Raw genomic sequence first — 17,094 nt, forward strand, 5'->3', positions numbered from 1 at the left:
AGATAACTACATCTACATAAAAAAAACACAATAAAAATTATACCTATTAAGGAAATACACCAAGAGAAATATACAAAGGAAATATACATATTCCCTTTAAATCTTTTAAAATAGTCTGGGAGGGATAAAATTCAGAGCACAGCTTCAGCCTGTGAAGTGGTCTTGTGGAGTCTGACAAATGGCTTCCAGCCACCACAGATCAGGAAATGTCCTCGAGCTGAGGGTCTCTCAAAGGCTTAATCTAGGAGCAAGCAAAAGTTCACAGCAAAGGGTTGTGTGAGAAAAGGGAATGCTGCCGAGAGCAAATTAGCAGCAGCGGAGGCAGCAGCAGCTTCTTCTTGGGCAGAGACAGGTGGCATCCTAGGATGCTGTCCTTTTGCTTTGGGAGTCGGCTGACAGCTGGTTGGGTGGGGGTAATGTTCCAGTTTCTGAGGAGTTAAGAACTAAGGGTAAAAAGGTTAAATAGGGAGAAATGACAAATCAGGGGTGAGAGAGCAAAAGTATAGAATAGAATTTATAAAGTGGTAAGCAGGGGAGGGGGAAAAGGAAAGGCTATATATAGCAGGGGGGAAGCTCTATGCACAATCTACAATATGTACAATAGATAGACATAGAGGTGGATACCTGGGCAACACACACACACACACACACTCACACACTCACACACACATAGAAAGACAATGAAGATCGATTAAAATGAAAAGACTGACCCAAGTGGAATATGTGTCAGAGTACTTAAAAATATAAAGCAGCAGGTCAGATGAAAAGGTTTTCCAATTCCTAGGAAAATCATCATTGGTGAGGGTAAACTCTGTTGACAAAAGGCTTCCTGAGTTATATTGTGCATAGAACATTCTTAATTATAATTTTCAAGTCTACAATACTAAGTAATATGGTAATTATCATTGCAAAGGCAATCTACACCATAAAGTATTGTCTTTATGATGAACATCCAGGTTTCTTTCCTGAAACCAAGCTAAAAACATGGACATTATGATATAATATTAAACTACATTGAATTGAAAATAAATTGCAAACATACTCAATGAATGAGCACTGTAGCAAGAGTCTATGGCATGCAATTGCCTTTTCCAATGATATCTGTGGACATAAACATTAGACTATATTAGTAGGCATAATCAAATGGAAAATAAATAAAATAGAATATTTGTCAAGACATTATCATAATGAGCACTGTATTTGGAATCTAATTTAATATAGCACTGTAATGTGAAATTAGGGAGTTCAACCAATATCTCCAAGAACCACAGTGAACAAAAAGATTAAAAAGTTATTATACACAGATTAAAATTAAGACACTAAAACATCCTTATAGTGAGCACTGTAATGGCAGTCCCTGGCTCCCAAATGCATTCTGCACTTGTTTCTGTAGTTAAAAGCATTAGAACATTATTGGGTACATCTATAAAGAAGTTATCTGAACACCTGATCAATCTAAACAGCTGTATAATTTTTTGGGTCTTTTTGAAGTATAAAAAAATTATAAGCTTCAGGAGATTTCACAGATGATGTGAAGATTTCTGAAAATTCTTGATCATCAAATTTAAACCAATGTTGCCTTGTTGCATTTTTACAGTAGGATGTGCAATGACCCTTTTCCATTTCACCATAATGGTTCAAAGCAGAGAATAAGATGTATTTCAGAGTTGTCCTTAGAATCAGTAGTATACTGTGACAAGTCAAAGTTTTTGTTTTTATTTTTTTTATTTTTAATTATGAGAACAATAATGCAAAGAAGGAGGACAAGGTAAAGTTACAGTGGAAGGACAATCACCCATAAACAGAGTTCTCAGAAGAAATCTTGCTGACAGCTAAATTTTGAACTTATAGTCAAAGAACATTAAGAAAAATAAAACAGAACCCATGTACAATTACTTTGTCCACAAGTCCCCAGATTGTAGTACATCATAACTTTTCTTAGCAGTACACAAAGCTTTATAAGACCATGAAATTTATGTGACTCCTTAAACATTGAAGGCACAGTATCTTTTTTTACATTTTCATGCACATGCATATTAGTTGAAGTTAACATCAAAAGTTTAAGTGTTTTTTTTCAGGTTTAGAGTAAAGGGAGCACAGTAAAAATGGTGTTAAAGTGGCAAATATTGTTTGCATAGGCCCACCAAAATATGGGGGACATGGAAAGAAAAATCCTTGGCCTAAATATAAGGAGACCCTACCCCTGAAGTTTCCTGGTATAAGACCAACTCTAGGCTCCAGGCAAACTAGCTTGTTCAATCCAAGTCATTGTCTGTAGGTTTATTTTTACGCAGTCTCTATTGTTGGCATCAGGTTTCTGTATTAATGATCCTGGATTCTGCATATCCTATTTAAAGTCAGGCTGGTGTGGAGCATTCTCTCGTTTCACCTCACAATTAAAGGGCAAAGCAGAAAGCCCTGTCCAGTAAGCAGGTCATTGTTTTTTTTTTTTGTTTTTTGTTTTTTTGTTTTGTTTTTTACATGGTGAAAACAAGAGGTGAGGCCAGAGAGAGGGGCCAGAGCTTTATTGTGCCTTAAATAGACAGATATTTGGGGCGTAGCCAGGGAGAAAGGAAAAAGGGGATAAACCAATGAGATCAGAACTAGAATTAGCATGTGAAGAGACAGGTAAGGAGAAACCAGATACCTTTAAGGAAATGAGTGGAGACAGAGATCACAAAGGAGCTCTCAGCAGGAGACTTTTGGCGGGCTTCTGGCACTGTCTTCCTTTGTTAGAAAAACTGAGGCCTGATTTCTAATAATGGTCAAAAATACATTGTTGTTGTTGGTAAGTCTTCTCATTGTTAAGGGAAGTCTCTTTTGAGTAGGTTTATGTCAGAGCAGCAGTAGGGTCTTTCCTGGTAGAGGATTGCCTCCAGGTGATGTTATAGACAACCTTGGATGCTTCGTAGATGGCTTCCCTAGATCAGGGGTGAATGGAGAATGCTCATTCTTCTGAGGCCTATGCCAGGTCATTATGTCAATGTTCGGGGTGTAAGGTCTCATTGCACTACAAGATTTGTGTGTTCCCATCTCCGTTAGATAAGAACTTATTTGTATGTATAGTATTTTTCCGTTTTAATGTGCCTATGCAAACAAGAAATAAAGCCACGTGGTTATCGGTGTATATGGGGGCGTAAGAACACGTCAAAAAATACCCGTGACTTGGTTCAAACGTAAGAATTAAACTGAGGACTCTTTCACCAAATTCCCTATTGAACAGTTCACAAAGAGAAGAAAAGATAAAAAATGGGGAAAATCGTCACTGTATAAGAAATATTCAGCAAGAGCTATAGCTGTCAAAGAAAACACACATAAAATGTTGAAAAGACATACGTGTTCATTTTATGTCTTTTGAAATAGTTGGGGGGGTGTTAACTCCAGTGCACCACTTTGGTCTGTGACTTAGAACTCTGCAGTACTGAAGTTAAAAAGGGTAAATGTGGAGTAATGATGGTAGAGGATGAAAGAGTTAAAGAGAAAAATGAGCTTTTGTAGGGGTGTGCAAAGGGCAGAGTACAAAATGGACATTCTGCATACACAAAAACATAATTCAAGGATAGGGAGTACTATTAATATATCTTGAGCGCTTGGGGCACTAGCCCCCACGCAATTTTGAACATATGGACTGGCAAGAAATTACCAGTGACTGCTTTAGTGCAACCGAGCAACTCTCAGCACCCACAAGTTAAATCGAGGGTAACCTTCAAGCTCCTCCAAGGGACCCACCTCGCTGGCTTGCCCAGGCATGTGGCCCAGGGGAAGCCCTGGAGATCTGGAGCAAGGCGGTAGTGGGGTGCTGGGGTCACCCAAGTCCCGCACCCCCCCTAGGCCTGGTTAAGAAGGCCTTTGGCATGGCGGAGGCCTGCCAAAACCCATGCTGGCAGAGACTCCCCATTTTTATTTTAATTTTATTGAAATCATTGTGAGTTACAAAGTACTTTATAGTTGGGTTTTAGGTATACAATGAATCAGGGCTAATTCCACTACCAGTGTAGATCTCCCTACACCAATATTCCCCAGGGGCAGCCCATACCACAACCTTGCCTCACAGCTTTCAAGTATAAAAGGCCCATTTTAAGTTTAGATTGTTAAAATTTGTCTCTCTTAATTTAATTGTCATTGCCTTTGGATTGGATATCTAGCACTACCAATGGGGGCTGGAGTGATGGTGCAGCAGTAGGGCGTTTGCCTTACACATGGCTGACCCAGGAAGGACAGCGGTTCAATTGCTGGCATCCCATATGGTCCCCCAAACCAGGAGCGATTTCTGACCATAGAGTCATGAATAACTCCTGAGCATCACCGGGTATGGCCCCAAAACCAAAAATAAAATAAAATAAACATTACCAAGGCACCTGAGACCACTTGGTCCCTGACCCCATCCTTATATATTTGTGTTTCTCCTCTTTCACTCAATATTTTTCCTTCTCTTCACTGTACTTTAGAGTCAGTCATGTTCAATACAAGTACGACTTAGACCACTGTGTTTCTTCATGCAGTTATTCTAAATACCACATGAGTGATATTACTCTGTATGTATCCTTCTCTTTTGGATTCCTTCATTTAAACATCAGAAGAAGTTCCATCCATGTTGCTGCAAATTACATTATTTATCTTTCTTTTATAGTTAAGGTGTTTCTTCTCCCTTACTGCTGTAAAGAGTCCATCTCTTTTTATTTTTCCCAGTGGATTATTATATGTCTTGGTATTGTTCTGTTAAGGTGTATTTTGTTTGGCACTCTTTTTGGCCACTTGGATTTGTGCAGCAGCCCCTTTTCAAACAGTGGTAAAATTCTCTGCTATTATCTCCCCAGTACTTGTTCTTCCTCTTTTCCTTTTTCCTCCCCTTCTGCTATAATTCAGAGACTATTTCTTTTGTCTCTATTCATTTAATACCTTACATTTTCTTCTATTGTTTAGTCATTCCTTTCTTTTATGAATTGTTTAACAATGCTGGCTTGTAATTTGTCTTTATGTTCATCTATGCAATTCTCTACCTGTGTAGTTCAGCTACTATGACTTGCTAACATGTTTTTTAGTTCCTTCAGTTCTATTTGTATGGATTCTCTGTTCTGACTATTTCTTTGAGTTGGTTAAAGTGTTTATTTATAGACTGCTTAATTTCACAGACTAGTGACTTCTTGATTTCTGTTGCTAGAACTTTAAGCCTTTGATTTTACATCATCATCTATAAATCTCGGGCCTTTCTGTGGACTTGGAAACTTGCCAGGATTTTTTCTCCATATCCCTAATTGCGGCTATCTTTCTTAGTTTTCCCTTTGTTCTTTGCATTTGGTGGTTTGGAATGCTGGCGTTTCATGTTTTTAGAAAGTGATCTATTGAATTAATTATATAAAAGATGGCTAAAGTATATCTGCTTTAAAAGTTATCTAAGCATGAGAAAAATATTATAAACATTGGGGCTGAAAAGATAGCATGAAGGTAGGGCATTTTCCTTGCATGCAAAGGGATGGTGGTTCAAATCCTGGCATCCCATATGGTCCCCCAAGCCTGCCAGGAGCTATTTCTGAGTATAGAGCCAGGAGTAACCCCTGAGCGCTGCCAGGTGTAACCAAAAATCCAAAATATATAATATACATATTATATATTATAAACAAATGTTGGTTTGTTCAACTGAGTTTTGCACTGTATTTTCTAGGAGAAGGAAGAGCTAGGTCCAATCTGCCTGGAAATATATGATATAAATTGAAATGTCTTCACGCAGTTTGTGAAGAAAAAGGTTGATAGAGGGACCAGTGGGTACTCTCTCTGCAGACACAAACCTGAGTGGAGCAATAGATGGCAGGTGGATCAGGGCCAAAAGCAGGACACAGAAAAGGCTGGGGGAAGATGCTGCAGGCCAGGTGATTAAGCTTTTTATAAAATTATAAAACCATACAATGTTTAATTAATGTAATTTAAATAAGTATATACTATTCAAGTAAAAGTAGATAACTACAAAATAAAATAAATTAAAAGTTTATACCTATATTATTTTAGAAAATTGACATGTATAGTATATGTTTGTACATATGTGTATGTATACTATAACCATAGATATAAGGTCATTTAAATTCTATAAAGAATCAATTAAGTAAATAATGGCACTTATTGACTATACATATTTTATAGCAAAGATTCAAATAAATGAAGCAAAGACAGAAAGATAATACAACAACCTAGAGTACATGTTCTGCACACGGGAGGTCAAGATTTGATCATAGTACCATATGGTCCTCCAAGCAGTGCCAGGAGTGACTTTTATTCACATAGCTGTGAGTAGATATGATTGTTCCAGTATCTCTTGGTGTGACCTAGAAACAAACAAAAACAGGAAGCAAAAACTTTTAAGATTGAAATAAAAATACAGATACTAGAGTGTGACATTCTAAAAGTTCTCAATTTTATAAACTAAGGAGTTGAGAGTAAATAGATAGAAGAGTTGATCAACAATATTTACTAACTAAATATAATAGATACACTTAAATTTAACAGTATACCAAATTGTGGGGAAATGCACATTATTTATAGAAATGGATTATTTAGCAGTCAAGTACTTGGTCTACATCTGTAACTCCCCCAAACCCCAAGATAATGGTAGAGGACACGCATTCCAATATCAGAGATAAAGGATTTAATTTCTATGGTAAACATTATAAAAAGAATGTTAACATTAGTACCAATTAACTAAGTGCCAATTCCCACAAAAAGATACATAAAAGAGTCTAACTACATACTTATTGAGATGCATTACTAGAGAGGAACCCAAAAGTTTGGGCAAGCAAAATATTTTTGTAATAGACAGTAAGACTTCCTTACCTTTCATAGGAGGGAGGCATTATCTTTCTTATATTTATTATACTAAACAGTAAATAAGTTTTCTGTTTATTCTGGAAAGATGTTCATTTTTCCAAGAATTATTACTATATAAATGTACTGAAAATGTATTCCAAAGACATTACTGACACTTCTCACAAGACATGCAAGCATGCAAGAGATCCAAAGAAATGCTTTAAAATATAAATATAAATATATTACTATTGGATAGAACATAGATTTAATCCTCTTAGATCAACTTATTTTTTATAAAAACTCCAGAGCAATTCAGTGGGGTCATAAATGTTTTTTCAGCAGATAGTACAAAGGAAAAAACAAAAAGAATGCAAAACAAAAAGTATGCATTACAAACACTTAATAAATGGTTCTTTTTTCTACACAATGCATACTGATTGATTGCAGATAAATTTCTGACTAAAATATAAAAGTCAGACTTAAAAAGAGAACCTCTGAAGAATTCTTCATGACAGTAGGCAAATTTTCTTTTCGGACAAAGAAAATAGATGGTAGTTGAACATAATTAAAAACTTCTGCTCATTATCAGGACTGAAGATCTAGTATGTACAACCTGTGTTTGCCTTGCATGCAGCCAACCTTATGTCTATCTCTAGCACCACCAGGAACACAATACCATGAGCACAGATGTAGTAGTAATCCAAACAGAACCGTATGGCACCCCCAAATAAAGAATTTGTCTCATTAAAAAATACAAGAATAATTGAATTAGTAGGCAGAGCATAGACTGAAATAAAACATTTGCAACAACCATATCTTGGAAAGGACTTTCATAAACAAATATTTTAGATAGAAATTTTTGTGGTGGGTCCTTTAGAAGCACAAGGGAAAACAGATGAGAGTAATATGTGTTTGAAATTTCCAGGGATAGACTGAATAGACATAAAAGACAAGAACATAGACTTAATACATAGGAAAAATCGGTGTCTAAAAACAAGTATAGGTTCAAGCAAAGAATGGGGAGCATGGAAGGAAGATAATCTTGAAATTTGTGATTTCAGATATGGAACAGATTAGAAAAAAGGAAGATAGAACATCTTTAGTTGATACAAAAGCACATGTCATTCCCAAACAATGAACTACTATATATATATATATATATATATACATATATATACATATATATACATATACATATATATACATATATATACATATATATATATATAAAAAGAAATGATATTATCTTTGGACAATGGACTAAGAGATTTCAGACACTACAGAGGAAAGGGAATCAGTGAGCCAGGTGCCAAAACTTGCCTTGATTGTAGAATAATCTAATTTAAGTAGTTTACAGTAACAAGAGGAAAAGGAGGGTTACTAGTTAGAAGCATATCTAACATATATACTGTTGTGTATGTAAATATTTTAGGGGATTATTATGTTACTGACCCTAATCTGATTGGTGATTGTGCCCTACCCTAGGGTGTGACCTGGCATTCTGCCCCCACCCTAGGGTAGTACCTGATTGCAGCAAGCCTGGAATCCACCCTCAAGATCACAAAGGTGAAACGGCAGGTAAACAGCCTGCAGTCAGGCTTGTGAAAATAATTAGCTTTATTCGGTGGACAAGACTGAAGTCCAAAGACTCAGCCTCAGTTCCAGCAAAAAGGCTCTCACCTTCCACAGACCCTTGTTTTTATCCCCCAGAATCAGGTACCACCCAATGGTGGGATCAGATACCAGTGGAAGCAAAATCAGGTACTACCTGGGGGCAGAATGCCAGGTCACACCCTAGGGTAGAGCACAATCACCAATCAGGTTAGGGTCAGTAACATAATAATCCCCTAAAATATTTACATACACAACATATACCATGAATGGTTAGGAATATTTATATTAAATTTTCTTATTTTTATTCTTATTTTCACTTATATCTTATTTTTACTTCATTCTCATTTGATAGGTAAGATGGAGATTTTTAGATGGCAGAGTTAGATTTAAAACTATATTTGCTTTAATTTTGTGTCATATCTTTAAAACACTAACAATAAATAACCCAAGGTACATGTGAGAAGAAAGGTGAAGGGATGCTATTCATCAGGAACAAAGGTTAAAAATATGGAGAACGTATTCCTAAATCCCAGGAGACTACAGTAATTAGTATCAACTACTAAGAGGTTTAAGAGAATTTAAAAGATCTTTTACCTTCTAAATTGAACTAAGATGTGAGCTGCCCATTCACACGAGCCACAAGATATTTTACCCACATAAGGTCCCCTGAGACATCCCCAATAGTGTGGGAAGTCATAACCTAATGAATTAATATACCCAATATTAAGTGGTAATGCATTACCTGTGAGAAATATTACAGACCATTAAAAACAATTATGATTTAGCATTGGAGTCCCTACCGGACTCCTCTCGTCTGGAGCAATTTTTAACTGTTAGCAATTTTTAACTATTTACAACAACTTCAGTTTAAGTTTGTATGAGTAAATCAGGTCATTTGTAGAGCTACAAAAGATAGACTATGTGATTTAAAGATTCAATGCCAGTTCCATCTAATCAATAAAGTAGAAACTTTTTTTTCCTTTTGGGTTTTGGGCTACAACCAGAGGCGCCCAGGGATTACTCTTGGTTCTGCACTCAATAATTACTCCATATGGGATGTCAGGAATTAAACCTGCATCAGCTGTGAGCAAAACAGTGCAAAGCAATCACCCTACCTGCTGTATGGCTCTGACCCCAAGAAACATTTTAAAAATGATTAAATCACACTCCTGTTTTTCTTCACAGAGTATCTTAGAAGGATTTTCCTTTCTTGTCTACCTTCTAATCATAGCTGATTTTTAAAATAAGTTGATACATTCATTTAACACACTTCCATTAACTGTTTCACATATGCCAAGCGCTGCCCTGCATAGTAGAAGGTTGTAGAAAAAAGATGAAAATTCTACTCTATCTAAAACTTGGAAATGTCTTTCCAGTAATGGAATACATAATTGAGCAATACGTCTGATAACTAAAAAGATAACAAAGAATTAAGAATGGCAAAGATACTTCAGTGAAAAAAATAAGCAAAGAAAGTCAGAAGCAGTAGTAGTAGTAGTAGTAGTAGTAGGATATTGCATTTTCAGTAGAACGGCCAGTACAGATTCCTGCGCAAAGGTGACATTTGTGCAAATACTTAGAAAAGGCAAAGGAGATAGTCATGCGTTTAACTCGGGGTAGAATCTTCTTGAAAGAAGAAACAGCCAGCAGGATGTCTGTGAGTAGAAGGGTTCTCGGTGTTTTCCAAAAACAGTACAAAGGTTAGCAAAGAAGAAAATAGAGTCAATCGAGTTGGCAGTTCACATATCTATAAGGAATCAGGCTTATGTTCCTATGTTGTTCTGATCCTAAAATGATCTTTTTTAATGATCCTAAAAGAATCCTTTTCTTCTCTTTTTTTCCATTGGCATTTTAAATAAATAATATATTCTCAATGTACCAGGTGGGACTCACCAAACATGGATTGAAGGGAGACAGATTATAGCATATCCCAGGATTAAGGAAAAAGCAGTTAATAGAGAAATTATCTCTAGATAACTGAAACAAGGTCATGGTCTGGATTCTTAGTCGAGTCACCAATTATAAAAAAGTACGTCAAGATCAAATTTAAATGAGCAATAAAAATGAGTTCTAAATTAATCGTATTAATATTTATCAATAATTTACTGTCACATAAATTATTTATATGAATTAAAGTCCCTTTGGATATTACAAAATTTTGACTATTACCTAGTGATAAAAGGTAAGAATATTTGGGGGCAACAAATCTAATTTTTTAAATAATGTTATCCTTGCAGGAAGACTCTACAAAGTAAATTGACCAGTTCTGTCCGAATATGGAATGCATAGTAATAATACTGCAGCTTTCTCAAATTCACTACTGCTCTAAGACTATATGATATTATAAGATAAAATAATTTATTTTAAATGAAAACTACTTTGAAAAATTCCAATGAATATAATTTTAATTAAAAAAATTGCTGTCAGATGAATGAATCAAATACAAAAGAAAGCTGTAAAAATTCTGAAGCTGATTTTTAAGTGTTTAAACTCTCCATTTACACAAAGTGAAACTAGAAAACAAGTGACTTATTCATTAAAGTTTTAATTTATAAAAGAATCCTAATTATTTCGTCGAATCAGTGGGATAAAACAGAAAATAGAAAGCAGAAACAAAAAAAAATGCTGGTAGAACATTAAGTACTTGGAAGTGAAGGTATACTGAACAAGCAATAAATATGAGCCATGCAGATATCATATTTAAAATTTTCCAGCCCTACGTAACTTTCAAGTAGCCAACCACTTATTTGGATGAGAGCTTTCAAAATAGAAGTCAAAACCTTTAAAACATTATGGTAGCATTACCAATATAATTATGAAAAAGGTCAGATGAATACCAACTAAGATACATTCAACAGTGTTTCTGCTAACTGGTACTTTCAAAAGGGTCCGTGTCATGAGAAACAATTTGGGAAATATTAAGTAAAAATAATGAGTAATTGCAATATAACTTTATGAGTTGTATTCTGGAAAAAATAAGTCCTTACCTTAATTCAAACTTAATTTAATCTTTATTATTTTTGCAAGTCTGCAAATATAGAATTATTCTAAATAAAAATGCATGGTCAATAAAAATTTTAAGTTATGAGAAAATTACTTTTTAATAAGTACCATAACTTCTACAACTGATAATTTATTCTAAGGAAATAGTATATAGAAAAATAGATATAGATAGATAGATGAAAAATAGATGATAGGTAAGTATAGATAGCTGTAAGACAAATTCAAAAGTTTTTTACAAAATTGATTGTAAAATATAGCTAAGCATTATAATGGAGGCATATTTCATAGTTATTAAAATATTTTTAAAAATCTTATTTGATGATATAGAAATCTTTATAATGTAGCATTCAATAAAAGAATGATGTAAGAAAACAAACTGGACAACAACAAAAATATTAAAGGAATATAGATCAGAAAAGAAAGATCTTTTACACAATTAAAAGCACATTGAACTCTAATTCAAAAAAGAAGTGAAACTTTCATTGTTTTCAAATCAGATGATAATTTATACAGAAATTTATACAGAAAATTCTGTATAATTTATACAGAAAATCCTGAAGACGCCATTAACATTAAAAGACTGTTAGAAACAATGAGCATGGCAATGTCACTGGTTACATAAATAATGTGAGGATCAACTACATTCTTTTTTGTTTTGGTTTGGTTTTTGTCTATTTGAGGCCACACCCAGAGGTTCTCAGTGCTTATTCTTGACTCTGACTTAACTCAGGAATCACTTCCGTAGCTAATAGCAACATATTGGGGCTGATATATAGGGTTTCAGGATCAGATCTGTCCAAGGCAAGTGCCCTACCTCCAGTATTATTGCTATGGGCTCTCTAATACATTCTTATATATAAGTAATGAATGAGAAGAAAAAATGAAATAAAATACATTTATAAAGGCATCTAAATAAATCAAATTAAAAAACTATAATGAACCACAGTGAAAGACTTGTAAAATAAAGACTATGACATTGATAAAAGTTATAGTACAAAACAAAATAATTTTAAATCAACTTTAGTGTAAAACATATATAGACTCAACAAAGTCCAAATAAAATTATAATAAAGAAATAAAACAAAAAATAAAACAAAAATAGTTAAGTTTATATGTAATCCCAGGAGCTTAAACATTATCTAATAATTCTTTTTTAATTTTTGTTTTATTTTTGGGCCACACCCATGACTTTCCTGGCCATGTGCTCAGAAATCACTCCTGGCTTGGGGGACTGACTATATGGAACACCAGGGGATCAAACCACAGTTCGTCCTAGGTTAGCTTGTGAAAGGCAAATGCCTTACTGCTTAGTGCCACCGCTCTGGCACTTCTAGTAATTATGATAATAAAAAATAGTCCTGCAAAAGATAAAAAAGAATAAAAAATCATGTTATCTGGTTTTAAACTATACTATAAAATATCAATAATTAAATTTGTATAGTATTAAAATAAAAATTTTGGAAAAACTAAACAGTATGAAACTAAATTATTCTCTATTCCCATTATAGAAAAATTAATAAGTTTTAAATTCAAGAAATGATTAAAGACTGACACTAAAAGTTGAAACCACTGTGCTGATAAAATAGCACAGGCAAATTAATCCAAAATACTAACATTGGAGATTTGGGGGCAAAGATAAAAACTGAATTCCATAAGCAAGGGGCATGAGTATAATAATAAATAATTGATAATACATTAAAGGAAAGAGGAAATTTGTTCATTTTCATATGTATATAATATAAGAATATAAAACATGATCAGACAAAACAAGAAAAGATAAACCAGAGAACAGATATTTGCACTAAAATTTAGATTACTTGAAAAGGAAGTTGGGAGAGACAGAGATAGAGAACTGAGAGAGAAAGACAGAAGAAAATGTAAAGGAAATTCAGTAGAATAGGTCCAAGTAATAGTATAGCAGGTATTACACTATATATTATATTATATTGATTGTATATTATATATCTTATATATTTATATAATATACTATAGTATAGTATATATAAATTATACTTAATTTACATGTGACTGACCTGAGTTTGATCCCATACATCCCATTAATTCCCTTGAGCATCCCCACGAGATCTCTTGAGATCCCCACGAGGGATCTCTTAACACAGAGTCAGGACAAACTGCTGAACAAAAGCTGTGGTTCAAAAGCTAAAAAGGCACAAAAGTAAAATAGTGGAAGAAAAAAATTAATATATAGAAATCTAGGGTCTTTATATGTATAAAATCATTATTATTAGCCAATAATAATATGAAAGAGTCCACATTTTTGTATATCTTCTGGCAATAATCACTTCACTCAGTCATATCGTTTTGTTTCTTGAAGAGAGGATCACACTCTTGAGTACTGAACAGTGCTCATAGGTAACTTCTGACAGTATTTCGTTAATATTTAGTGCAGGGAATTGTCTTAACGTATACAAAGCAAGCTCTCTACTATTAAATCAAATCATATTCACAGTCCTCATTTAATTAGTTCAGTTGAGTGAAAATTATATAGTTCCTTTACCAATTCACAGAATATAGATATATGATACATTTGGTATTCATTTTTAAGTAGGAAAGACTAATCTCTGGTGCAGGAGGACTGCTGGGTTCATAACTAGATGGTGCTGGGACTAAGTCAGGGTTTCATACATAATATTGATCCACATTCCAGGCTCAACTATTCGCTTTTAGAAAAATTTTACTTTTAAAAATGTATTTTTTTTAGAAATATTTTATTTTGGGGCCGGTGAGGTGGCGCTAGAGGTAAGGTGTCTGCCTTGCAAGCGCTAGTTAAGGAAGGGCCGCGGTTCGATCCCCCAGCATCCCATATGGTCCCCCCAAGCCAGGGGCAATTTCTGAGCACTTAGCCAGGAGTAATCCCTGAGCATCAAAAATTTTGGCGCTGTGCCCCCCCAAAAAAAACAAAAAAAAATTTTATTTTATATTTTAGAAATATTTTTATTTTTTATATATTTTATATTTAATTTTTTATTTTATAACTTGTTAAATTTATAATCAGTGTATCTTGATTTCCTCTAGTTTCAAAACATGTTGCCTAAGATGCTTAAGTATAGCCAATAAAATTCAATATATTTTCATCTTTTTTTTTACTTCTTCTTATGCTTAGGGAAGACATGAAACTTTTCTACTTCTAAATTAATTTTTTTCTTTTCTTTACATGTTTCTTCTCTCTTCATTCTTCTTTCTCTCTAGTCTTTGCTTCTTTCTTTCTTCCAAGATTTTAAACAGATTTTATTATTATTTATTATTAATATTTTTCAAATATTTTTTATTTTTTTAACTTTATTTATGTATTTATTTATTTATTTATTTATTGACGGATTGTTTTTTTGGCCACATCAGAGGTTAGTCCTCACTCTGCCCTCAGAAATCGCTCCTGGTAGGTTGGGGGACCATAAGAGATGCCAGGAATCAAAGTGGGTTCCTCCTGGGTTGGCAACATGCAAGACAAACGGCCTACTGCTGTGCTATCTCTCTGGCCCCTATATTTTTCAAATTGTTTAAGGGAATTTAGTTGCGCAAGTTTATTTACTTTTTGGGATATGAAAATATAAAAATTTTAGTGACTTTTCCCAAGATTTATGATGATTGAAATGTGTTAAAATGATTAGATAACGCACGACAGAAATACTCTGATAAGGCAAAATATACCTATCGTAGTTACCACAAAGTTTAAAAAATGGTGTCAGAGTAGTATGAGATAATGACAACTGTCTTGCACACAGCTGGCCCCTGCTGTATCTCCAGCATCTCATATAGCTCCCTGAGCATAACCAAGAGCATAATCTGAGCAGAGTCACAAATAATCTCTGAGCACCACTGAGGGTGGCACCAAACAAACAAAGTGTAGTCTGAGAAATATAAGTGACAAGAGAGGGTTTGCATAAGTGAACTTATCCTAAGTTAATTTTTTTCTTTTTCTGTCTTTAGACTTATCTCATTTTAATAATAATAATAATAATAATAATAATAATAATAATATCTTTATTTAAGCATCATGATTACAAACATGTTTGTAGTAGGGCTTCAGTTATCAAAAATAACACCTCTCTTCACAAGTGCAACCTTCCCACCACCAATGCCCTCTCTCTCCCTCCTCCCCAACCCCTTGCCGGTATTTGAGACAGGATTCTCTTTTTCTCACTACCATTATTATAATAGTTGTCAGTGTAGTTATTTCTCTAACAAGATTCACCACTCTTTCTTCATATCATGGGCCAGTCCTTCCAGCCCTCATCTCTAATATCTCTGGGTATTATTACAACAATGTCTTTCATTTTTCTTAAATCCCATAGATGAGTGAGACTATTCTGTGTCTATCTCTCTTCCTCTGACTTTTTCACTCAGCATAATAATTTCCATGCCCATCCATGTATAGGAAAATATACAGACTGTGCATTCCTAGAAAAGTTATGTGAATGGATATAAAAAAGATAGAATATAAGAATTAGAACCTCAGGAATATTTTGTCTTGAAACACCAGTGTTCTATTAAGTTACTCAGGAAGGTAGTGGAGGAAAGTTCATTTTCAACTAATATCTTGAAAAATCACTTGAACTTAATGGTCTATACTGGTTTATACAAAAATTTCTCGAGCAAAAAATCCATTCTAATTTTTTTCTTATTAGACACCAAGCATCCTTAGCAACAGCTATCTACTAATTGCCTTCAATTTGGATGGTTACATCAACCACATGACAGAAGTACAGTGATAGAGAAAACAAGGAATTTTTAGAAAGCCATCAATGTCTACTAGCTACTGTGAAATCCAAGAGCTCAAAAAGGTAGATTTGACAGATTAATATATGATAAAAAATATACTCAGTTAAATTTTAATTTGAGGCAACCCTTGAAATGTTATTTTAGTGTAAGTTTGTTTTAAATATTGCATGTGATCTGTTTATGCTTAAAATGATTCACTATCTAAAATGCATGCTTGTTAGGAATCTTATGAAGGTGATGTGTCTAAATTTTCTTTTTTTTTTTTTTTTTTTTTTTTTTTTTAATATATATAATTTTTATTTTGATCATAGTGTCTTACATATTGTTGACAATAACATTTTAGGTACATATTTACATAAAATCAGGGGGGATTCCCATCACCAATTTGTCCTCCCTACACCTCCGTTTTTGTCCTACCTCCCATTTCCTCTTCCCTCACCCCCAGGGCGGCTAGAATATGTGGTCCCCTCTGTATCCAACCCACTACTTAGTAGTCTTGCCCATGTTTGGTCTTAATGCCTCCCTTATCTCCCCCTCTAATTGTAGGCAGGACTAGCTAATTCAAGTTGCATGATTTTGCCTGAAAAAGAGAAGATAAATAAACTGGGGTAAGAGTCTAATACTCCAAAAATGGATGGAATCCTTCTAGAGGCTCTCATCATCGATTTGGGAGATGAAGGAGAAAAAGAAGTTGAAACACTCCACCAGTACCAAAAAAAAAAGAGTCAATTATCCAGTGGGGACTCCATCTATATCGGTAAGCACCAAAAAAAAAAAAAAAAAAAAAACTGATGAAAAACAAAGCAAAACAAACAACCAAAAACCAAACAAACAAACCAAAAACACGCCATGGTCTTGAAATAAGAAACATGGCATAGCACATAACGAAAGAAGAGAAAAGAAGAGAGAAAAAAAAATAAGTATAATTGGGGACCACGATTT

The sequence above is a fragment of the Suncus etruscus genome, chromosome 13 (genome assembly GCF_024139225.1).
Source record: "Suncus etruscus isolate mSunEtr1 chromosome 13, mSunEtr1.pri.cur, whole genome shotgun sequence".
Lineage (NCBI taxonomy): Eukaryota > Metazoa > Chordata > Mammalia > Eulipotyphla > Soricidae > Suncus > Suncus etruscus.